The 26,416-nt window shown below is 37.1% G+C and overlaps 1 long non-coding RNA gene across 2 annotated transcripts in view; it reads left to right on the forward strand.

Moving 5' to 3' along the window:
- Positions 1-26,416, forward strand: part of LOC118601651 — a 343,923-nt gene that overhangs the window by 226,589 nt on the left and 90,918 nt on the right. The window contains exons 2-3 of one of the 2 annotated variants that reach the window (XR_004950453.1): positions 20,193-20,318; positions 24,805-24,969. This is a non-coding gene — a long non-coding RNA (uncharacterized LOC118601651). The remainder of the gene's footprint in view (positions 1-20,192; positions 20,319-24,804; positions 24,970-26,416) is intronic. The other variant, XR_004950452.1, reaches the window with a different exon arrangement.

Below are 26,416 nucleotides of genomic sequence, written 5' to 3' on the forward strand. Positions count from 1 at the left end.
AAAGCAATTTCAATGTGCTTCATGGGTTTGAAATTAAGGCAGAAAATAAACTTATCAGAAATATATAATTTTTTAATGGAGGGATGCTCAGAAACACTTAGGCACAGTTCAGTCAATCACTACATTTCCCCATGTATTTATCAAGACTTACAAAAGTATTTACCCACATAATCATTTGTATTTGTCTAATATAGAAACACAGTGATTTTGTTTGATAGTCTCAGTCTCTGGCTGCATTAAATTTGATCTTCTAAATAATTATTCAGTGCAGTCAAAATAAGAAAATATCATGTCATATATTACGTAAATGCAAACAGCTCAAAGAACAGCACACATAAATGCACGTGTGGTCTCGCCTATTGGAACCCCCCAGGGAAGAGTGTTCCTGTCATTGTCCAGTCTGGCTGTTTGTTACATTGGCTGAGACTGAAGTGAACAGAGCTGAAAAAGGCACTCACTTATGAGAGTTGGGGAAAAGAAGGCTCAGATACCCAGGCTGTGGCAGTTAATGTCTCTTTTAGAGCTAGGTATGGAGAATCATGGACATCGGCTGTAAATGAGTGTTGGGGAGGGGCAGCTGTGGTACAGACCTTGCAGGGCTAGCTACAGAGTGTAATGAGCCCACAGACTCTAACAAGGTAAGCCCAGTTGGACATGTGGTTCCTGGTCTGGGGAGAAGATTGGTAAGACTAAAGTGAAGACTGGGCCCTAGTAGATCAGTGGGCATGTAGACAGCGTTTGCCCAGCATAGTCAGATTGGTAAATACATCCTTGCTCTGCAGGACCTGACTCTCCAAGTCTACACCTGAAAAGAGGTAAGCGGTGGGGAGGATACCAATGGGGTGCAGTGTAACATGGTCCCATGGGCAGTAACGACCTGACCTTCTGACCATGGTCAGGTAGGACTCTAGGTATAATGAATTTATTCTTACATTCTCTTTGTACTTAGCTTTAGCATCTTCATTTTCAAATTATGTTTTCTAAAATTTCATCCTTAGTTTTTTTCACAGTCTTGAATATGGTCCATACATTAAATTTCTTGAAAACATTGTATCTCTGTGCCCTAAAATAGCACAGAATTCTCTCCACCTAGGCCTTTCCAGGCCAAAGGAAAGAAGATAAAAGCATTTTTTGTTTGTTTTCATTTTCGTACTAGAAATGAATTCTAGAGACAGTCGATAGTTTTTCTATGCCTGTTGGGCTTAGAGAGAAAAAAAATGTCTGTCCCCAGAGTTCTAGCCTCCCTAAGTTAACTTTGGGCTCCAATCTCACCAACTCGGTGTGCAGTACATTCACGCAATGGACATTTTTCTGTATCTCCAATATCAGATTCTTTCTGAAATTCTCAAGGGAACTGGAAGCTAGCTCTACATCACTAATGGAAAGTATGGATTCAGACCTCATCACTCTCTTCAGTTTCTATAGATCCTTTCTGTCAAGTGTGGATCTTCTTTCCAGGAAACCCCTTGCTTTTATTTTAGGCTCATTGCTCTTACATGATGTCAAGAATTACCATAGGTGTCCTACTTAGGTTAAAACTAATTGTACAAAAAGTCATGCCAATTGTCTTGGTCTACTTAGGCTGCATAAGAAAATACCATAGACCGGGTACCTTAAACAGTATATTTATAATTTGTTATAGTTCTAGAGGCTGGGAAGTCCAAGGTCAAGTTGTCAACTGATTGACTTCTGGCTTGCATATTATTGCCTTCTCATTATGTCTTCACATGGTGTTTCCTCACTCAGTGTGGGCACATAGAGAGGGAAATAGCTCTCTCTTTTTCCCTTCTTAAAAAGGCCACCAGTGACATCATGAGGGCCCTGCCTTCATAATCTAATCTAACCCAAATTACCACTCGGAGGTACCATATTCAAATACCATCGCATTGGGGATTAAGTGTTCAATAGATGCATCTAGGGGTGGGGGAACAAATATTTAGCCCACAATAGTCTGTCCCTGACCTCCCATCCACACACACAATTTATATCTTTCTCACATGCAAAATGTATTTCTTTTATCCCCACAGTTCAAAAGTTCTCACTTGTTTCAGCATCACCTCTAAGGTCTGAGGTCCAAAATCTCATCTGAATGTCATCTAAATCAGATATGAGTGAGATTGGAGCTATAATTTATCATGAGGCAAAATTCCTCTCCTGCTGTGAATCTATTGAAGAAGATAAGTATGTGCTTCTAAAACACAATGGTGGGATGGGCATAGCATAGACATTCCCATTTCACTGAGGAGAAATAGGAAAGAAGTAAAGGGTGGCAGTTTCCAAGAAAGTCCCAAGAGTAGCAAGGCAAATTCCATCTGATCTTAAGGCTCGAGAATATCTTTGGTTCAGTGCTCTGCCCTCCAGATATACTGGGTGGCAGTTCCGTCTTCTAGACCCATAGGGTGGTAGTCCCATCTCCAAAACGCCTGCATTGGCAGTCTGGCCTCCAAGGCACTGCCAGGCTCGTGAAGCTTGGAGCAGCCCTGTCCGCAAGGCTCTGGGTATCAGCCAGTGCAGTGGAGACAGTCCTAATCATCTCTGCATTGCCTGTAGGGTCATTCTGTGTTGTATGGTCCAATCCCATAGGTTCAAAGTTAAACAAACCTTCCTTCATGTTGTTTGTTTTATTCCATCCCCTTTTAGCACCAGATGGTAGTGTTTTACTTGTATAATCCCATCTCTGTTACTAGCTTCTGTTAAGATGGCTGCTTAAGTTTATGAGTGGTACCCATGATTTCTTTATCAAGTGGCTGTTCAGTTACACTCTCACTGTTCTCATCAGAATAAACTTTCTTATTTTCCACAATATAGTTAGGATAATTTTTTAAATCTTCAAGTTCTGATTCCTTATTACTTAATTATTCTATTTTCAATTGATCTCCTTTTGCATTTTACTATAAGCAATAAGGAGTACCCAAGCCACACTTTTCAATACTTTTCTTAGAATTCTCCTTTGGTAAATATCATTTCTTACAAATTTTATCTTCCACAAAACGTTAGAACACATTTCAGCCAAGCTCTTTGCTACCTCATAACAAGGATCTCCTTTCTTCCAATTTCCAATAACATGTTCCCTGTTTCTACCTGAAATCTCACTAGAATCATTGTTAGCTTCCAGGTTTCTAGTATGTACATCAAAACATTTCCAGCCTTTACCTATTGCCCAGTTCCTAAGTTTGTTCCATAGTCTCAGGTATTTGTTATAGCAGCCCCCACTTCTGAGTACCAAATGCTGTCTCAGTCTGCACAGGATGCCATAACAAAATACCATATACTGGATGATTTACATGATGAAAATTCATTTTATCACTGTTCTGCAGGCTGGGAAGTCCAAGATCAAGGTACCAGCCAATACCATTTCTGGCAATGGCTTTCTTCCTGGGTTGCAGGTGGCTGCCTTTTTCTACATCATCCCAAAGATTCCATTTACAAATAGATCACATTAGAGTTTAGAGCTTCAACATATGACTTCGTGGGGGTGGGGGGGGGCAGAAACATTTAGTCCATACAAACTATTTAACTTGAATGTGAGTATAATTCTTGCTCACAGACCTGGCTGCCTAACTGTGGAGAGAACATATTTCCTTACTTATGATCCAATCCTCTGATTAAGCTGATTTATCCCATTTGACTTGTTTTCCTCCAGCTCCTCTTAATATATGTGTTTGAATTTGGATCACATCATCCACAGGAGATGTTACACATTTTGGACCATGCAGTATAATTTATGCATGTGATCACTCTGTTCCTTCCCCCAGAGTATTTTTCAGTTCAAATCCCAGCACTTATTTTTTTTTGCTTCTACTTCAATTACATCTGTTGGCCAGTGTGTAGGTTTTCCTGGTTCACTAAGAAATAGTACAAGACCAGAATTCAAACATGCTTGACAGGTGTGTGGTGTGGCTGTTTAGAATGCCCCCTTTCAATGGAGGAATGACTGTGGGGATAGCAAGCCACAGATTTCATATTAACTCTCAATCTCAGATTTTGTATTAGCTCTTAAGTTATTTTTTAATGGTTTCCAGGGTTCTTTGTGGTTTGCTTAACTTTTGGCATTTTGACATTAGTGATTTGACCATTTAAAGGTTGGTTTAACCCAGGCACAAAGCAAGCTGACAGTCTGATTTCTTTCATGCCACCTAAGGTGCCCTCTGAATTTCAGTGGGGGAAATTCAACACTAAATTGTTTTTGTAATTGTTCATGTGTTGAAGACTTGTGATTTACATCTTCAAAATCAGATGAGAGAAGCTTCCAGCTGGCTAGGATTTCAACAGAGTAATTCAGAACTTAAGTTGTGGACCCATGACAAAGTGGATCCTATAGCTCTTTGCTGGTTAAACAGAAATATCAGAGAGGATTAGATGGTTTCTTGAAAATTTAAATAGGAAGGATGTAGATGGGGTGGGGAGGAGAAGGAAAAAGAGATGGGAAGAGAAAGAAAGAGATAGCAAGTGTTTTTATACACAAACATTTTCTCATCTTAATAATGTAAAAGGTAGGGAGACTTTTTACTCTTGTATCTGCCTCTGATGCTAATCATCATTTAAAATTAGTTATTGGTAACTAGGTACAGTGCCTCATCTTTGCCTTTAAAATTAGTGAAGTTGTAATAAGATGTAGAAGGACTTGAAAGAGCACAGACAGTTCAGGTTTTAGGGGAAGGTTTTCGACATGTGCCAACCTGGAGTCAAGAAATCTTTATTCAGTTCTAAACTCTTCACTTAATGATGGTGTGTAAATTTTTTAAGTTCTCGGAGGCTTGGTATTCACATTTGCCAATTGGGAAGGTAGACTAAATGACACTTCAGACTTCCAGAAGATCTAACGAAAATGTTTTATATTATGTTATCCTATCATGTTCTGTTTTTCATGTTCTTAAAAGTCATTCGCAGATGGGAAAATTATATAATTTATCATCCAAATCAGGACACTTTTGATATCCTTCAAAGTCAGAATGAAATATTACCTTGTAAAAGTTTTGCCCTTTTAAAATGTTTGAAGCATCACAGAGGGAGATGGGATGTAATTTAACTAATATTTCTTATGGAATTCGGAAATAAAAATTTCACTGCTAATCAAGAACCTCTACTTATGCATGTGTTAGCACATCTGCACCCTAGCTGAAACGGTATTGGGAGTCATGCCTGGAGTTACCATTCAAGGGGCTCCTTTGCTCAGAATCCATCTTAGTGCATCCCTCCTTCCTACCATGGGATCAAGAGACCCTCCTTGGGGCTCCCACAGTAGCCAGTGCATTATTTTATAATTGTTGGTTTGCTTGTCTCTCCTCTCCATAAGACAGAGCAGGATCTGACTCTTTCATCTCTGTTGCCTGAGACATAGTCATCAGGGCTGAGAGACAAGTGAGGCATCTAGGTAAAGAAGCTCTCAGTGCAGCAGGGTCAGCACTTGCATGGACCTAGAGTCAGCGCCTCCTTAAATTTTGTATCCCAGGTCCCTTGCTTGCCTCCCTCCAGTCTAAGCCCTGATGAGTAGAGTGCTTGGCACATCATAAGCCTTAAGCATACTCAGTGACACGAAGAAGTACTGAACTTTGGAGTCAGGCTTTGTTTTTAAATGTATTTTTTATTATCATGTAGGTATGATGAGGCCTAAATAATAGATCAGAAGATGACTGTCAAGGAAAGATAGTTTGTTACTCTACTCGTAGTTTCCAAGAGGAGGAGCAGGGTATGCCATGCAGGGCCACACGGGGAAGTGGCAGGGTAGGTCAAGATGCAGAGGAAACTATGGAAAAACATGGGCAAAAGCCTTTATTGTGGTTTCCATTGGAGGGAATGGGCGAGGCTGGGTAAGCAGACTTAGAGTTGGCTAATTTAATAATTTCAGTGGGTTCCGGGGTGTAGGGCCTAGCTCTAGTTTCTGCTGCCTGGCCCTATGATGATTATGGGAGGGGAATGGTAGCCCTGAGTGTGAGAGCTGAGACCAGAGAGGTGGCTGGGTAATGGACTCTGATGGGTTGGCTTGCATATGGGTGGTACACTTGTTGGCCACTCCTTTACTGTCCCTAGTAATGGGCTAGCCCTTGGTGGGGCAGTCTTCCCAGGTCAGCAAGGCCCCAGATGTCAAGACATCTGAATATTTCCTGAATTTGAATACATGTTATCATATGTAGACCTCATGGCCTTAATTATATCATCCTGTCTCAAAAAACATGAGTATTAATAAGGGAACAACCTGAATGGGTTGTCATGAGAATTAGAGCAAAAAGCCTGGTGCATGTAGGTGCTCAATAAATGACAAGCATTAGAATATCTATAATGTGGCATATAGGTTTATGCACATATGATTAGACAAATCTTGGGTGGTAAACCTTAGTTCATGTGGAGAGAGTGTCACTGCTGTTTTGAAAATGTCCTCCACTTTTCACCACTTCTTTGAATAATATTCTGAATAGTTCTGCAAAATAGACTAACTGCTGCTGGAAACTTGAGTCCTTCTTGAGGCTCCTGAAACTTCTTGCTTTGAACAAGGCTAAAAATAACCAAAATACCTTCCTTTCCTGGAGGATGATAGTGCTATAGACTTCACAAAGGAACTCAGGAGATACAAGGGAATGTGTATGTGTATTCCAAAGAAGGTTTCTGAAACTTTCCAGAGCTTCAAAAAAAAGCTAGTTTTGGATGCTTCACAAGATTCAGAAGAAGCTCTTTCTAGGCTGGTGCAGTGACAGAAGCAGCTCATTCTAACATCAAACAGAATATTTACTAGCACAAGAGCATGTTAAAGAGAGACCCGAAATGTGATATGGAAGCAGCAGTCAACAAAAGATAAGCTTTGTGGTCAAGCATCAGCTTTCAGTTGCCAGTGTTTGGGGGGTTGGGGAGATACAGAGTTGTTATCTTCAGATCTTTGTTTCTGGTACCAGGGATATACCAATGGATTCAAGTAGAAATCACAAATGACATGTTGTGCAAGCTGTGAAGAAGAGGTACTGTGTTTGTGGTGAAGACAAACATAGCTTTCTCCAGGGACTTCCTCAATTCTCAGGCTGTCATTCACTGTAAAATAGGCTCCTGACCAGGAATCCTGTGACAGTGAGAAGCTTTCCCCTGGGCTTCCTTCTGGGGTTTGAGTGGGGCTTTGCCAGGGAACATTAGTAGGCTGACATGGCTTAAACTGAGCCTAAATATATAGAAAGAGGCTAGAGTGTGGGCAGCAAAACTATACTCTTAACTTCTCTCATTATAACAGTTAAAACATTTCTCTGGAATCTTCTAAATCATTCCTTCTTACACTAAGAAGCAACAATATGCTTTGAAACAATTACAGTTGGCCCATATAACATTGTGGCCTCAATACTCAGAAGCAACATTATTAAATGTTAAGTGGTCTCTTTACTCTTTTTAGTTATTTTTGTGTATTTCTTTTAACAAATAGCTTAGGTAACATTTAATGTAACTTTTGCATTGTAGAATTTGTTGACAGAATATATGTTACAGCACTGACCTTTGGAAAATTACTTTCCTTGAGAGATAATTTATAACCAGTAGACGATATTTGTTGTCTTAACATTTTTTTTAGCCTCTTACTCTGTCACTGTTTCTTTTTATTGCATTAAGTAGAACCAATACAGAGCTAAGCTTCCAGAATTAAAACAGCTATATATTTTCCAAATAGTGTCTGAAGAGTTTGGATGAGATAGGGTACTGGGTTATGCCCACTGCGAACCAGTTAGCTTGTGTTGTTCAATTAAAGCTCTTACAACAGATAAAGAAGACTGAAGAGGAAGAGGAGGAGGTAAAATAATGATAACTTTTTTTTTTTTGAATATGTACAGAATGCCAGGCATCTTGCTATGCTTTTACAGTTTTGTAGATAATATTTCTAATAATTCTTTGAAGCAGGTATTATTATAATTTCCATTTTATAGATGAAGACATTGAAGTACAGAGAAGTAAAATAAATTGCTCAGCATCACGACTACTGAATCAGTCAGGAATGGAACCTAATTCTGATAAAGCTGTTCAATTACTTTTTCTTTATCAAATTATATAATAGTTATTAAGATTATATGGCACTAAAGGACTTCAAGTGAAAAATCTTTTCCCATTCTTCCGTCTGGCTCTAGAGAGGTATATTATTTTTATTCTTTTTGATTTTTTTCTTGATATGTATCTCCATATTTCTGAAAATTGTGATTGCATTGGGATTTTTTATTAAGTTCAGACCTTATAAACTTCCTTTTATAGTTTATCTGAATTTATTTTACCTATACATATCCCTGATCTGATTCCTCTTCCCTCATTCTCCTAGTCACAATGTTTGCATTATTATTTCTATATTAATGATGTGTTCTGCCAAATTGAGAGACTTCTTTTTTACATAACTTTACATTTTTCTTGGAATTAATATTTATGTAATTATTTCATTCACTGATTAAGCTGTCACCTCTTAAAAGTTTCTCCTTAAATGTTGTAGTAGATCTGTGAAACACCAGTGCTCTTCAGATGGCCTCTGAGTTATGTTACCTTCTCCCAGAGATCACTCTTTTTCTGTTGTTTTCAGAGAGACTGGTTTCTTTCCACCACAAAACTATGTTGGATACTCTATTTCCTGCATCCATCTCTTTCAATGTTTGCTCACTAGTTTTTGAGGATAGCTCGTATCTTCCAGTAATTTATTTAAAAAGATATGAGAAGAAAGGGTTATTGTTGTTTTGAGTTTTCCTTACTTTACTTTTGCATTGTCGACTAGTTTGGCTGAGTAAGAATTTTGTGTTGAAAGTCATAATTTCAGAATTGATGCTTCATTCTCTTAGTTTTCTGTGCTGCTATTAAAAAGTCCTATGCCATTCTAAAACCTGTTCTATAGCGTGTGACTTACCTTTTCATCTTTAAAAGCTTTTAGAGTCTTCTCTTTATATCCGCTGTTATGAAATATCACTGATGTGCCTGTTTTGGTTTTTTGGCCTGAAACCTCAGTTAGTCATTTTCATCTGGTGACTCTTGTCCTTCAGTACTAGAAATTTTTCTTGTATTGTTTCTTCAAGTATTTCCTCCCTCTGATTATTCGATTTCTATTCTCTTCTTCCAAAATTCTTATTATTTACTTGAAACATCTTCATTTATTTGTTATTTTTTGTCGTTGAATATATTTGATATATAGCATTGTATAAATTTAAGGTGTACAACATGTTACTTTGATTTAATTTTCTTATGTCTTTCTTCCTTTCAATCTCTCTCTCTCTCTCTCTCTCTCTCTCTCTCTCTCTCTCTCTCTCATTCTGCTTTTTGGAAGCATCCTTAAACTTTTAGGTTCAAAGATTTCTGTGTTTTTTTTTTGTTTGTTTGTTTAGTTTGCATTCTGCACTTATAGTGTCTTATCTCTCATTGGGAATAATAGTTTTCATTTTATATTTGTTTTGGTTTTATCTAATTGACACTCTTTAGATTTTTCCTGTTTCTTTTAGGTTTCTATTTTGTTAGTGTTGGTTTATTTTTTATGTTGAAAACTTTATTCAATTGTTAGTATACTTTGGCTGCGCATTTTATTTTTAAGGAGGCACAAAAAATGCTCACTCAAACATAACTTGTAAACTTTGTGGCTAACTTATAATTTGGAGCAGAGGAAACTTTTTGTTGGGGAATTATCACTAAATGTCACTATCTGGAGATATTTTATATGGCGGCATTTTGATTTTGTAGTGAAGAATTTTCTCTTCTCTGGGGTCTGATTGACAGGTAATTCCACTGTGTTCAGATGCACGCCTCACTCTAACTTTCCTTGTGGCCTGGATCCTCCTAGCCCTATAACTTTCTCAGGATCGAAGGTCAGGGTGTTCTTTCTCAGTGGTATCCCCTTTTACAGGCACTTTACTTATAGTTTCTTTTACTCTGTTAACTCCAGTACAAACCTTCCATTTGCTTTCCAGCTTCCAAAAATTATGTCAAATCTCTTCTCTACCACTGCCATTTCTGTTTTTCCCTTTGGTCTTGTTGGAATGCTCTGTTAAATTCTTTTGCTATTATTTAATTCGAGTTTATTGAAAAAACAAAAGCCACACAAGGGTCATCTGCCATGTTTAATAGTAATCCTTACTATTTTTCATTGTTTTTTAATATAGACTCTCTTTTGCAAAAACATATTTTCTTTACAACTTGTGTACTTTCCTCATACATACAATGTTTTATGTTCATTTGATCATTTACAATTTAAGAAGCACATGTTCAGAAGCACTATTTTATTTTATTCATATAAAAATTCTTGGTATATTATACTATCATTCACATTTGACAGATGGAGAGACCTCCACCCATGGAGTTTAATTAACATGTCCAAGGTTACTCAGTCACATTTTTCAAGTCATTACAGAATTTTGCACTGTTCACCTCCACCTCTCAGGCCTAATTTGTGGAAACTTTTGAAATAAATAAATAAAAGAAAAAAAGGAAGGGAAGGAGATGAATTTCAAGCACTTAGTTTAAAAAAATCTTCTTTTTAAACTTAATTGTGAAATTTTCAAAGTTACATTGAGATAATTTGAGGATTTTAAGATATTCCGTGACATATAATCACTATCATAGTCAACAGTTGAGATTTAACGAAAATAATAAATGTTCCATAGTGTTCTAATGTCTTTAGAAACATTTAGAGAAGCAAACAACATGTTGGATGATGGGAGAAGTAAAAAAATGAGCACCGTTCACATGTTTAAGTGCTTTTATAAACAGTGTTATATAGGTTTATTGTGTGGCGTGAACGAAATTGACAGCCAGTGTTTATAGGACTTTCTTCACATCTGGACAAAATTTAAGGAGCTAATGCATATTTATTACAGCATGGTTCTCATTAAATGACTGCCTGGCCAGTAGACATTTCATTTTTACAAGCTACATGACCCATTCTCTGCAAAGGACCTTCCATGATCACAGAGACTCTGCTATGATTATGCTGACAACTTCACGTTCTGTGCCCTGGAGGGATCAGAGACAGGAATTCTTGGCCTTCTGTAGCCCAGTCTGTCTGTGGGTCCTCTTGTGGAATTGAGGGACATTTGTATTGTTTTCTTGGAGGCAAAGTCCAAGGATCTGCCAGGCCGACACTCACTTACTAGGCTCGCTCTTGTCAGATGCCCAGCTTCTATCACCTGTTGTCTAGCTGAGGATGGAAGCTATACCTTTTTTTTTTTTTTTTTTCCTGTAGAGAGAGCTTGCTGGGTTGGAGATCTGTCTGTGGGAAAGGCAGTCCTGAAACATTCTTTTTCAATAATCCCTGAGCTGTACTCCCACTCTCACTGGTTCTGAGACATTTGAATTATTCCTCAAGTCCTGAATCAAAGAATAGTTTTTATTTTGCTGAATATTTAGCTAGCTACTCAGCCAGTTGCCTGAGTCAATTTTCTTCAAGGCCATGCTTGAATTCCATCATTTCCAGTAAAAAAAATTCTCAAAATCAAGAAAGACTTAATCTCTCCCAATCTTACTCTTAGTGTACTATTTATAGTCTGTTTGGCACTTTTTTCTTCGAGCCTCATGTGGTCAGAATGATAGTGGTATTGATGCCAATGATGGTGTTGCTAGGACAACATATGCTTCAGAAGCCGCCCGGTATTTGAACCCCCTTTCTGCTCTCCACTTCCTCCATTTGCTTACTGTCTGTTTCCTCATCTGTAAAGTAGAAACAATAATACCCTCCTTTCCATCTTATAATAAAGATTAAGAATGATAATATATCTCTGTTGCCTGACACTAAAGTTGCCTTCTTTCTTTTCACTTTTGTATTACTTACACATTATTTATTCATTTAGATTATACTTTTTTTGTTCAATGTAATAGTTTTACATTTGAGAATCTGCCTTTAAAAAGAACTATTATTGTACCTACAGATCCTGCCTAAGCATATGTGTCTCTTCCTTCATGAATTTACGCTCCAGAAAGAACATGCTGCTGCTTTAGCATGAGGCTGGGTGTGTTTTGTCATGGCCCAGCATGAGGCTGACTCATCATCTCCAGTTCCCTCTGAGCCCTCACTCAGCACATCGGTGTCATGACCGGTTTTGGCTGTACGACATGGATAGTGATCATAAAATTCAGGGGATGTCTCTGATCTCATGAACTACCTCCACACCAGGCAGCATGAGGCTTCCTGAGAATTGTAGCTTTGTCCCCTGATATCTGGGTCTCGATGCTTTGCCCTGGGAGAAGAGGACTGGGTTGCTGCTGTCTACCACTAATATCAAAGAACAGTTACCTCCACTTGTCACCATGACTCCTAGTAGTCCTGTGTGTTACAGTTGTTGTAGTGACTTGATAGGTGCTATCTATCTACCGCAATCCATAGTCTAGCCTCGAGGTAGATTATATATGCATTATATAGATGGGTAGATTGAGGCTCATGGTATATGAGTTTAACCCAAGGACAACCAACAATGGCACGCTTGCATTTCATGTCTTTTTCATGCTGTTTTAGTGATTTATGCTTCTGGCATCCCATCTCATCTTCTCATACTAATTGTACAAGGTCAGACACAAAGAAACTCACAACACACTTGAAGGATGTGGAGCAAGGAAACCAGAAAGAAGTTTGTTTTAAGCTGTCATCTAGAAGAACTCCTGCCCAACCTTACCTCAGGGCATGTTGTGGAAAGTGTGAAGGAGGGTTACAGCTTGGAAAAGAACCCTCTGTGATTGTTGTATGTCACTGTAGGGGCAGAGCTCCCTCCTCTCAATGTTTTTGGCCTTCCAAGCCATTTGTGAAAAATGTACTGCTGCACATTCTGATTTAAACCAATTCTCCCAGCAAGTTGTATAGAAGATTAATTTATTTGTTGGGTGGTTGGAGTTTATGGAGATTGTTATATTTCACCAAACAGTGCCTTTCAATCATTGAGTTCTATCATTCTATAATTTTCTCTTCGTCTCTTTAGGAAGGACATTTCTTGTCAGCTAGGGCTGTTTGCTACCTTTTACAACACAAATATATTCTCTTAATGACAAAAGAAAGTTCAGGGTTCAGAAAGGATAGCTCAGTCTGAAACCATGAAGAAGGAAACTGAGGTCTAGAAAAAATGTCAAACTCACACTTACACCAGAGACAAGGAGCCAGCATGGCAAGCTTGAGGGCCCTCAAGTAGTCAGGACCTGTGTGAATTGCTATGTTTCTGTGTGTTGGTTTCTGGAGGGCTCATTCTGAGTCAGGATCTAAACTGACAGCTGGTGTTTGATGCCTATGTCCGTGGGCACAAGGCACAGGTGAATTGGCCAAGAATGCCTAACAGCCGGGACCAGAGGCAAGTCACATTTAAGACTGTCCATATAAAGAAAGGCTTGTTGGGTGATCCTCCCAGCTGGTGTTGTGGAGTCTCCCTGGCCTGTGGGTTTCAGAGCTGAAGCAAACCTGAGCCGCCAAGCCCTATTGGCATTTGGCAAGTAGATCATTCAGAGAGGCTTTTATCCATTTTGTTCACGGATAGTCTCAGCAAGATTATGTGTCGGAGGAATCATGGGCCTGCATGCTAAACATGGCAACTTTTACATGACCAATAAATATGCCTGCCTGTCTGGGGCCAAAATTGGTCTCAGTGGATGTAATTGAAGTTGTTTTGTGTTTTTGATTTTCTCATCACTTGTTTTTTTCAGCACAGCCAGCATTTATAGGAAGTTTTGTTCTATATGGCTTAGTTTTATATAACTTTGGGCCCTTTAAGGGAGAAAAATGGGAAATAATTTAATTTGACTTCTGCTGCATAAATGAGAGCTGGAGCTTTGGGAGTGTGTTAAGCAGTAATAAGAGAGATCACTTGTTTCCTAAAAAGGCATTGCCTAGAATAACATCAACAACAACAACAAAAAACTTTTTTAATGTGAACCTGGGGTGTCTTTAAAAAAGTACTCTGGGAGTTTTAAAAGGATTTTGCTACCTGTAGTTTGAATGAACAGTAAGAAGCAAAAACTTGCACGTACTACTTCCCCCAAATGTATCTGTTCTTAACTGGGCTATTCACAAAAGTTCATCTGGAGCTGAACTTGTGTCTTTGTGCTCGAGCCTTTACAGCTAGGCTTATGTGTGTCCAAACTCTTTTAGCATTTCCCAGGAAACCTAGTCTGGGTGTAAAAAAGAAGAGCTGAAATGTGCTTTTATGAATGAATCCTAAAATACCTTGCTTCTGTGACCTAACCCTAGGAATAACCTCTTTTCTCCCTTCACTTCCTTACTTCCTACCAATAATAGGTCTTTTCAGATAAGCTAACTAACTCATTGTCTTAGAACTACACTCCACTAGGTTAAGACTTTTACTGGGTCCTCTAGGAAAGGCCTCCTAATTGCTGAGAAGCAGAGCTGTATCCCACTACTCAGGTTCAAAATAGGGAAGGGAGAAGTTGATTATAAATTCTTGTCTTCTCTGCATGGTCAGCCTACTCTGGGGGCTAGCAGTACTGCTTTCTTTCTTCTTCTTTTTTTTTCCTCCCTAAAATCCAGGTGCTGAGATAACATCTTTCAGTTATCTTGATTAATTCATTTTTTTAAACAGTATTATCTATCCTTCCTGTAGATGGCTGTATAACAGATTCCTTTTTTCATTGGTCTTTCCGGAATTCTGCCTTATGCTTTCTTATCCAAGACTAACTCCTCTCAGAAATTTCTACACTGTGTTTGTATCCAAAACAGCTAGCGTTGAATATAATGGTTACATTTTTTTAATATATAACAGTTACATTTTAATGTAATCCTGAGCAAATAGGTAGAAGGTGAGGGGGGTTGCGTAGTTCTAAATGTGGAAATTCAGATATTTTGGACTCCTAGGGATTTCTCAGTCTGCGATTGTACCTGGTAGAATGCTGCTTTTCCCTCTTCAACTTGTGTCTTTGTGCTTGAGCCTTTACATCCTAACATCCTAGATGTTAACATGGTCCCAGAGCTCAGGACTGGAAGCACTCAGCAGAAGGCTGGAAGCTCTGAGAGGCATTGTACTTATTTTAGCAAATCTACCATGCTGGAAGATGAGGACTACTCCTCTATAATGTAAACTTTAATATATTTGAAGGCAGTGTTTATCAAATTGCAGAGTACACACAGATTACTAGGAGATTTTCCTAAAATGCAGATTCTGATTCAGATCCTAGGTGATTCTGATGCTGATTGTTCAGAGACCACAACTGAAATAGTAACATCAAAAGCTGCACTGTCCAATATGGTAGCTACTCGTTACATGTAACTATTGATAGTAAGCCCTTGAAATGTGACTAGTCTGAATTCTGAATAAGTGTAAAGTGCATTAATCGAATTTGTTTCCAAAGGATTTATTACCAAAAAGCACGAATGTAAATTTTCTCATTAGTAATTTTATATTGATTACCTCTTGATAATAGTTTGAATATATTGGTTTAAATTAATCATACTTTATTTTTAATGTTTTTAGTGTAGCACTAGGAAATTTAAAATTACACATATGACTCATATTTCTGTTGCACAGTACTGCTCTGATGCTCTTTCACCCCCATTTCACTGGTTATAGATAGCACTGAACATATTATATTATCAGTGGTTCTCAACCTTTACGGCACATCACAGCCACCTGGCGGGCTTGGTGAAACAAAGATCGTCAGCCTAATCTCAGACCGTGATTCGGTAGTTCTGGAGTAGGGTCCAAGAATTGCTATTCCTAAGTTCCCAAGTGATATTGATACTGCCGGTGCATGGACTACACTTAGGGTAGCAAGACCCTAAAGTTCTTTTTCCTCTTGCCTGTCCAGTGGCCTTCAGCACATACTGCCCCTCTGTGTTGCAGTACACAACATATACCTGTCCTACTCACCTCAACATCCATTCACTTTGTGGCATTCTACAGCCCTTGAAGGAAAGGTCGTGCCTGCTCGTCTTGGAATCTCCAAAGCACCCACTTCAATAATGGGTTTGTTAGGTTGAAATAAATTGGACTTAATGGAATTAATTATCTTTCTTCCTTTTCATTCCCTTATTGGAATTTCTGACAATTACAAAATATTAAATCAAGAATGAAATAAAACAGGGATAAGAGTTTATCTGTTAATCACTCTATTGACTTACTAACAAATAATTATATTGAGTTTTCTTTCTCTTCCTTTTCATCAATTTAGCTCAATGTATATTTTTTTAAGTACTTGAGGTACTGGTGCTGATGGTAATGAGGTAGCCCAGTTTCAAGTGATGAGTGTATAGCTAATTGGAATGCCAGGAAAACACTACCAAGTACATTGAGGAAATTACAGCTATGGTGTCCTGGGATCCCAGAGATAGGAGACAAATCAGCTTCTAAAATGTGCTGATTAAAGCCTTGCAACTCAAAGTGTCTTCCTTAGACTAGCAGCATCATTATCACTTACTTGGGAGCTTGTTACAAATGCTGAATTTCAGGCCAGCACTTCAATGTATGGATAAGAATCTGCGTTTTAATAAGAATCCCAGGCAATTTGTAAACACATTAAAGTTTAGCAAGCACTGGATTGAAAGACAAGTGTAGAATCAGGTGCATTTTAAGCCTGAGGTAAACTCTGAGCTTCTTTGCTGCCTTCCCTAAGAGAAGGCTGGGTGTCTGGTCAGATGACCGAACAGAGGCAGATGCCCCACACAGATGGAGATACAGTCATTGGGATAAGCAGACCACAGAGGAGCTCCGCCAACTTGCAACAGCCTTGTTCACAACAGGAGCAAATCCCTGAAAGATTCATGGCTAGGGGAATTAAAAGATAGAGAGACTTCAACATGATGGCGAAGCTGCGCTGTCAACCAGCATGGTGTTGCTGCTCCTTGACAGCATGAAAGGAAGCCCGGCTCTACCAGCCTACCTGTCTGGGAGCCACCTGTCACACGTGAGTGGGAAGCAGATTGACTGCCAGGTATTAGCAAATTTTCATCACCTCTCTCCAAAATCATGGGGATGAAATAAGTATGAGACTGAAGTTGCACCATATAAACATATCCCCTAATTCATCTTCTTTGTAAGAAGAATGGGGCACATAAGCCAACTTCAGTAGGTTGAAACCCTTGTTGAAAAGTAGCAGTAATGGGGGCTCTAACATGTAAAAGTTAATATAGTTGATAGAATGTAATATTTTGAGTGTTGGTGGCTCGGAGGAATCTATTAGGTAAATCACACATTTTCTAAGCTATTCCTCGTATTGACTCTGGTTCTACATTCAGTGAATGGAGAGGACAGATGTCAGAACAGACAATATTTATTATAAATTCACCCTCGAAGAAATTGTTAAAGGGGCCAAATATTTTCTCTGTCTTCTGATGCTTTAATGTGTTTAAATTTTTATTAATTCAGTCACTTGTTCAATAAACATTAATTGAGAAACAGATATTTAGTCACTAATCTTGGGGCTGGGAAAATACATATGGACAGGCGAATTCCTTGACCTTAAGGCTATATCTGTGTTAAGAGTCAATGTGAAGGTTGCAGACACATTAACAGACAACACAGGGCTGTCAGTATTAGGACAGAGAGTAGATGGTCCTAATGTAAGCATAGGTGTTGCAGGGAATGATGATGATGATGTCATTCACATATGTTTCTAGTGTTTATTACATATCAGGAACTGTGTTAAGTGTCATTCATTTATTTTCAGCATGACCCTATAAAGTAGTTATTATTACTATTCCCATTTTGTAGGATGAAAATAATAAAGCACAGGGAGTTTAGGTAGATTGTCTAAAGTCACACAGCTAGAATGTTAGAGATAGAAAAGCTTCAGTAGCTAACTAAGCCTATTTTGTGAGGCTAACTAAAGCTATCATGTACAGAAGGCCAGAGATATAAAATGAAATGCACAAAATTACATTAAAAACACATTTATTAAAGGTCTACTGTTACCAGAAACAGTGCTTCATGTAAAAAGATACAAAGGTAAGTGAGACATTGTTTTTCTTATCAGGAATTAATGTCAGCAAGGCATGTAGACAGTGATAGGGATCTGTTGTGGTACACTGTGCTAAGTTTACTGATGATGTAAGTATGTGGAAAGTACTGAGAGAGTGAGAAGAAGGGAGTCATTAACTCTGTTTGCTTGTGGACGAGGAAGACTTAAGAGGAGGTGATATAGCAGCTGGGCTTCTATTGATGAATGTGAATTTGCCTGTTAACCACCTTTAAAAGGCATTTCAGGCAGAGGAAATAACAGGTAGTAAGGACAAGGACGTTAAAGATAAATGTAAGAGAGTTTTTTAAATACAATTCAATTGAGTATCTATTCTGTACTAGAAGCTATAACACCTAGTGCAAGGATTAAAATGATGACAAAAATAGAGTCTTTGGAATCTTCAAGGAAGGAATCATTCTTTATCTTTATGCCTGGAAAGGGCGCTATTTCAGAATTCTAGGTAGAGACTGTACAAGGAACACAACTCTTAATCTTGAACCTCCTGACTTTATTAAAATGATGAGTTTCTTCTAAGTCACATCAATTACTAGAGTCTGAAACTCTCAATCCAAAACAAATTCTCTTTCTGTTTATGACAAATAAGAATTATTTTTACCTTATCATTTAGGCTACCAGGATGTCAGAACCAAATTATAGACTCAGAGACCGTGTTGAACATGTGTTGAATATGTTTCCTCTAGGTGACTACATTCTTCTCCCCATCCCCCTCTCTCCTGGTTTTGATTTCTTATTCATATTTTAATATAATGTTATAATTGTTATAGATTTAGTGGAATAAAGGAATTAAACATAAAAATGGATGTACCGCTGAGAATGAATTTCATTTAAGTGAAAGAGACTTCCTCAAAGCTATTAAATATAATGGACACCTATAATTTTAAAATGTTAGAAACATGGAAAAATAAAGTAGGTGGTAATGGTAGAAAAGTAATCTAAAACAAAAATAACAAAAATGCTTTAACAACATACATAAAATTTACTGTGTAATTCTAGGGTGCATAAAAGTTGTCACTGATAAACTGATAGAAATATTCATTTTTGTCTATGTGCTTTTGGAAAGTTTATTTATAAACATCCATTTATATAATATGTTCACTTATTCAACAACCATTTACTTAGCCCCTTCAATGTGGCAGTCCAGTCATTGAGAGTTTTGAATACAGAGAACAAGACAAATAAAGCAATTGCCTTACCTTTCAGAGAAACAAATAACATAAGTAAATAAAGAAAATAATAACAGCTCATGACAGTTGATATTAGAAAGGGAATAAGAAATGTTCCTGTTTGCTATTGGTGCTTAACAAGTTACTCCTGAACTAGTTAAAATAACTAGCAATGATTAATCTCACAATTCTGGGATTTGTTGGTTTGTGCCATGTTCCGCTAGGCAGTTCTGCATATCTAGGCCCAGCTCAACTAATCTTGGCCAGGTTTCACTCATTCCTCCGCAGATAGCTGCTAGATCAGTTTAGGGCTGGCGGGTCTAAAAAGGCTCAGCTGGGATGGTCCATCTCTGCTCCACAAAGTTCCTCTTCCTCTAACATGCTACCCTGGGCTTGTTCATTTAGTGGTGGTGCACGGATAGCAAAAGGGAGGATGGAAATAGAATAGGTCCCCTTATAAGTGGAGGATAAATTCTAAGACCTCAAGTGGGTACCTGAAACCACAGATAGTACTGAACTCTACACATACTCTGTTTTCCTAATACATACATACCTATGATGAAGTTTAATTTGTAAATTAGGCACAGCCAAAGATTAACAACAATAACTAATAATAAAGTAGAACAGTATAACAATATACTATAATAAGAGTTATGTGAAGGTGGTTTCTCTCCCTCTCTTCCTCCCTCTCCTCCTCTTCTTCCTCCTCCTTCTCTTCCCCCTGCCCCCCTTTCTTCTTTCACTCTCTCTCTCTCACTCTCTCTCATAACCAGTCTGGCAACTGAGATGCCTACTTAGTGACTAAGGGGAATGCATTGTGTACAGTGTGGATGTGCTGGACAGAGAGATGATTCATGTCCCTGGCAGGACTGAGTGGGATGGTGCAAGATTTCATCATGCTACTCAGAATGGCATGCAGTTAAAAACTTATGAATTGTTTATTTCTGGAATTTTCTATTTAATATTTTTGGACCCCAGATGACCACCAGTAACTGAAACCATAGAAAGTGAAATCAAGGAGAAACAGGGATTATTGTATACAATGCCTCCTGAGGCCCAGGCTTGAAACCCAATAAATTTCAACTCCTGATGGAAGGAGCTGCCAAGAATTGAGGCCATTTTTTTTTTTTTTTTTTTTGAATCCAGCACATTAGGACAGAACACCCAGGAGTGAGTGCTGAAGTAGTGCAGTGTTTGGAGCTTGGCCACGTAAAGAGCCAGCGAGGATCCAGTGGAGTGTGATGTTCAGGAGTCTCCAGAGGAGAGCAAGAGGTAAAAGAGTTAAGACTATCAAAACCAATGCAAGAAGCACAGATAAGAAACTCCAAATAGACAACAACTTTTATAGGCCATAAAGTATAAGATAATGAAAAATACAAAATATTGGAACGTTATCTCAGGGTTTGGTAAAACTACCAACAAGTAAAAACTCATTGGTCCTTCTGATCTTTCGATTTTTCACCAAATCACCTGTATAGAAACTGCGAATTAGTTATATTCTTATGTTTTGCACTACTCTTCGAAAGAAGCCCTGTGGGGATTCAAGAGAGGAGAGAGTGTTCAAGAGTGTCTAGGAGGGAAAAATGCTTATTTGATTTATTGTCTATGGATCTAACTCAAGAACTTAAGAATAAAATGTATTAGACTGTATCCAAAAGTTGCAATCTGTCATTTCCTTTTAATATATATGTGTATATGTATACATATAATTTATGTACATATGGAATATCTACTATATGTATAATATGTATATTTATGCACATATGTATCCTTTTTATTGTATATAATCCATTTTTGGAACATGTACAATTACTTTATTTTAGCCTTTTAGTCCATTTTTTTTCTGCTTTCCTTTGCGATCTGTCAATGATGATGTCACCTAGTGCAGATCGCTTTCAGAAGTTTGATCACCAGTATTATTCAGGTGTTACAAATGAGCCAGGAATGATGTGTTCTGTGCTGTTAGGCGTCCAGTATTATGATAAATAGCTTTGTGCTCTAAAGGAGAAAGAAACATTTCAATCCAACATAAATGGAAGGACCCTAACCTTGCCCAATTCCACAGATAAGCAGGGCTGCTCTCTAGCTCTGACAAGAAGACAAATTTTGAAATGGAATTAAGAAGCTGACACACACATCTGAGTCAGACTCACCCATGCTTCAGCGATTTCACCATAATGGAGTTCTTGTTTCTTATATTGCCTATTCACACACAACTGAGACTCTGTTATAAACAGTTTGTGTCAGAAAGGATGAAACAGATATATAGGACTGAACTCAGTGGCCCAAAACAGCTCCCCTTTCTTCTAAAAAATGAAGATGTAGATTAGCTGTTTATATATAATTCATCTTCTGTCACTACTGAAGCAGAGAGAGTAGTTCCATTTCTCTGACAATTTATTTTTATGATATTATATCCAAAGAATCCAAGTGTCTCATAATATTACCAATTTTCACAAAGATTCTGATGACATTATTATTTGAATAAATAATTGGATTATTCAGCACTAGTCAAAGTGTTCTGATAGGAAAAAAATAAAGTGTCTACTGATGTGAAATTTTGCCTAATACACATCAGCATGGTAAAAGTTTTGAGAAATTTTTATTAAAGAAATTGGTTAAATTTTACATAATCTAGAATTTTCCATACATTTTATGGAACATGGGACTCTATTATTTCCATAAAATATCAATTTAAAGTTTATATTACTCGATGTTCTACAGAACACAATTTCGGAAACTCTGAGTTCTATTTTTTTCTTTTCCTGAACCAAACACCAGCCCCTCTGGGAGAGGATCAAATCACAAAAGAAACGAAAATGGGTACACATGTCCATCCCATTTCCTCAAGCGGGACTCTCTCTCAGATCCACTTGGTATTAAATAGTTGCAGGAAAAAAACTGTAGAAGACCAGGATTACAGGAGACACAAGGTTCCATGCAAAGAGAGCTAGTGGGGATTATGGTAATATAGAGAGAGGCAAAATAATGATGTAAAATCCTGAGAAATAGTGTTGCCTACTGGCTCAGGGCAGGAGCCCTCTATATCAAAAATTACAGACATATCTCTGACACCTTCTTGCTGTGTGACCTCTGCCAAGATAGTCAGTTCCTTTGGGCCTCAATTTCCTTATCTAAAAAAATGGGAGTGACTTAGTAATTCAAAGGATTGTTATGAGAATTAAATTTTGAGAATAATATCTGGTACATAACAAACACTCAGTAAATATTAACTATTATTAGAGAAAAGAAAGAAATAGAATCATAGCCAATGTTTCATTTTGGGGAGATATTATTATCTACGTCTGTTGTCTTAAATTTATTGACAGTGATTGCTGGAAAAGAATTAAAGATCAGTTAGTTAATCCCCATTATTTTATCTATACCTAGACTACAGCCCAGAAGTGACTGGGCTGGAAGCATTTTGGTCTCATATACTTAGTTTTCCACTTATGAGATTGTAGGAATTTAAACGATGGAGGAGAAATTCTCATTCATAAATTAACATGTTCCTTTTTGAGTATATATTGACTTTTTCCTTTAATTCTCCAAACATCTTGAATGTTCTTACATATGGTTTTGAAGTCAGACCTTTCAATTTTATTCCTGGGTTTATTGGTAATGCTTTTAGCATTTTGCCCTTTAACTTGAACTGGATGTCAATATAAATAGAATATTTCTCATTTTTGTAAGGAAGACTGTACTCTCATTGTCAGAGTTTTCACTGGGAATGGATCATTTGGATCTGCTGTCTGTCTTCCATAACTCTCACCTCTTCTCTAATTCATATTTTTTTAGTTTTCCCCATCAAATGCTAGGATGCTGCCCCTGTTTGTCTTCTATTTCAGTGATGCAGTTTTCTGCAGTAACAAGTCTACTGCTCTATCCAAAGCTTCACTTCAAATTCAGTTCTCAGATTTTTCTTTTTCTCATACATATATCTGACAAGTTATTTTTAACTGTCTGCCTTGGCTTTATAAGTACATGCATCTTTTTAACATTCTCAGAATAAAATTAAAAGTCCTCAAAGTTGTCTCCATTTTTGTTCTATAACTCTTTTGTTAAAATTTTGCTATTCGTTCTCAGGTTTATTTCTTTGTGACAGAGAAAATGGCCTTCACACTTTCTAGTTTTTGGAATTTATTAAGATTTTTCTGTGGTCTCCTATGTAATTGATTTATGTTCATTTTCTTAAAAAACTTCAAAAATTTTTACTGTATTTGTAGAAAGTGGTATTTAACCATTGAATGAGTATTATTTTTTCTTTTATAAAATTCTGTATATTTCATTTTAAATTTTTTCAAAGATTAAGCTTCATATTAAAAGCTACCACAGTTATTATAAATGTGGCCATTTCTCCCATATTTCTATTTTTCCTTAAATGTTATTTTCAAACTTTCATATAATCACTTTGAATTCTACCTTTTATCAAAATAAATAACTACATTTGTTTCACATAACGTATCTATGCAAAGTTTCCTTTTTTGATATTAATATTGAAATTACTTTATCTTAATTTTTTCTAATTCTTTACATTTAAATTTTGAAGGTCAGACTGTGATCTTTTTAAGCAATGCGTAGTGAAATTCATACAATGAAGTAAGGTCACAGAATTGAGAAACCTGTCACTGATGGGTGGCTCACTTTTACCTGTAAACCCACAAGCTCTCATGGACATCCACTCTACCTGATTTTGTTTTGCAATCAAGACCTACTGTGTATCATTCCTTAATAATATACATAGTAGTCTAATTAGTTAATTAGTGAGGAAATGTTTTCTTTCTATTAAGTCTTAAGATAATAGTCTGTTTAAGGTTGGTCTACCTAAAAAGTAGCTTGTAAGGAAGGTATTGGTATAAATCTAATAAATTAATATATCAAATTTCTTATTAAATGTACTAGAGACTGTTCAATATTCAGAAAAAAGTACAAAGCACCTCTTCAAATTTTTTTTGTGTGTGTCTTTGGGCAAATCTTGTGAACCATCTGAGACTTGGTTAACTTCATTTATAAACTGAGCCATTGGTCTATCTTAACTATAATGTTCTCCTTCCCACTCAGAGGTTTTAAACTTTATTATAACTCTAAACGTAAGACAGATCCAAATATTCAATTAAGACACACGCATTTGGGAGAAGATGCACAAACTCTCTGAAACACAGGTTAGCATATAGTTATGGCTTATGAACAAAAGAGGTGCTGAATGATTTGAACGTGTGATGGTATGCTGTTGAACTTTTTTTCCCTGTGCACTTGGTCTTAAATACTTGTAAAAGTCTGAGTTCAATAACTAGAGACATTTTTTTTTCTTTCACAGAAAATATGTATTTCCAAGCTCTCATTAGTGGCTTATGCATTTATCCATTTAGTCATTCAGCCTTAAAAGTGATCACTGACTCTAAGTAAGTAGAACTGCAAGTTAGGCTCTGTGCAGTGATACAGAAAGGAATGAGAATCAATCCCTGGAGACATCTGCTTGATAACTAACTGTTACTGTAGTTTGATTATTCTGAGAGCAAAGAAAAGAACTTTGATTTTGGACTCAAAATAACATGTAGCGATAACCTACTGGTGTTTTATTAAACACTAGTTCTGTCAGGCATTATAGATATTGTGTCAAAAATTTGTTATATATGTGTTTATAATGTTTCTATTAATCTCTAAGATATGTATATATGTGTATATATATTTATATATATAGCAATCAACATAGTTATCAAAAAAATTTATTTGATTTTTGTGTTTGTTCATTTGACAGAACTCCTTGATAGACACACGTTTCGTGGGAAATCTTTGCGATGTGCTTGGTTGGTGCATAAGTGCAGATGTGCTGAGCAACCTGCAAAATACCCTGGCTAAATGCTGCAGAACCTTTTTTTTTCTATGTAAACAAACAAAGAAGATCAAGAAACAACTATTTAAGGTAAGTAGAAATGACTTTTGAATTATTTATTCTTTCAATGATTTGTACCATAGCTTCCTCCTGATATGACAATTTAATGAGAACATAGAATAAGACTCATAGGATACCTATGCAAGATTTCCTCTCTGAGTGAATCACCAATAATTTTGTAGGAAAGCAAGTTAAAATCACATTTGTCTTGCTGTATCTGCAAAGCAGGCTAGAGATAAACCCAGAAAATATCTACTGTATCACACATTTCATACCAGTTCTCAAAATAACTCTGAATAAAGTCATAGAAAGAACCTGAATTGAGAAGACAGAAGTTTTTGAAAAATCTTTGTATGCTGAGGAAAAACTTTCTTGGCTTTGGCCTTTTTAAGTTTTCATCCATGATGTCAATTCTTTTATGTGCTGTTGGCCCACATGCTGCATACAGCTCCACTTTGCAGCTGCAAAGTAAATGAGGGGCCAGGAGAGGGAGCAGAAGTTAAGATCTTGCAGCCAGAACCACCCTAAAATCGATGATATGATGATTAATGCTGATGACATATGGAGAAGTAAACAAGGCCAGACAGAGAACACTGCCAATGGGTACCCAAGGATAAAGAGCAAGGACTTCCAGAATAAATTACAGAGCAATAATTGAGAAAATCCATATGTGCAATTTATTAAAATGGGGAAACTATAGTAAGAGACAAACTATTTTTCATATATAAAAGGAATTTGTGTGTACATACGTTCATACCAGTCAAGGATACTTCAGTGTGTCACAACTATGAGAAAAGAATGAGGCTCAACAAGTTTGTGTGTTAATTAAACATGGTATTTACAAAATAACTTACAGTTTTCAATTAAATAGCTGTCCTATGGTAAAATACTTCCTGATGCTTTTATTCGTGTATGTAAAAAAAATTTATTTCCACAGGAAGCAAAGGATAGACATAGAAGGCATTACTGTTGAATGTCAGATCTTTTAAGCTTTCTCCGTATTTTTCGGCCCTACAAAGAGTAAGGCATGAAGGGTAGTGCTCCACAGGATGGTGGCTGCGCCATTCTGCACAGAAGCATTGAAAATTTTCCCAAGCCTGGGCTTAAAATACTCTCTTATGGAAAATACTAAGAGAAAAAGAAAACCCTAGGGACAAATAAAGGATGAGTCGAATGATGACATTTTAAAATTTTTGATATTTTTTCCCCTTTCTAAGGTTACTACTCTTATGTTCACTGTCCATTAGAAACAAGCTTTGATCTTTAAATAAATGAGTCAGAATGTCTGGGTGTGCCACTTTCTCACAATTATACTGAAAATATGTTGATTTAAAATGTTGATATAAAGTTATGTATTTTAAATTACATTATTTAATTGTGGTTATAGCCTTAGTATCACACAGACCTTCCTTCAGAAAAGAATTCTAAAAATTCCTTTGTACAAGTTAAAACTCTCAACCTATTTTATCCCTGCTAT

The sequence above is a fragment of the Rousettus aegyptiacus genome, unplaced genomic scaffold (genome assembly GCF_014176215.1).
Source record: "Rousettus aegyptiacus isolate mRouAeg1 unplaced genomic scaffold, mRouAeg1.p scaffold_m13_p_4, whole genome shotgun sequence".
Taxonomy (NCBI): domain Eukaryota; kingdom Metazoa; phylum Chordata; class Mammalia; order Chiroptera; family Pteropodidae; genus Rousettus; species Rousettus aegyptiacus.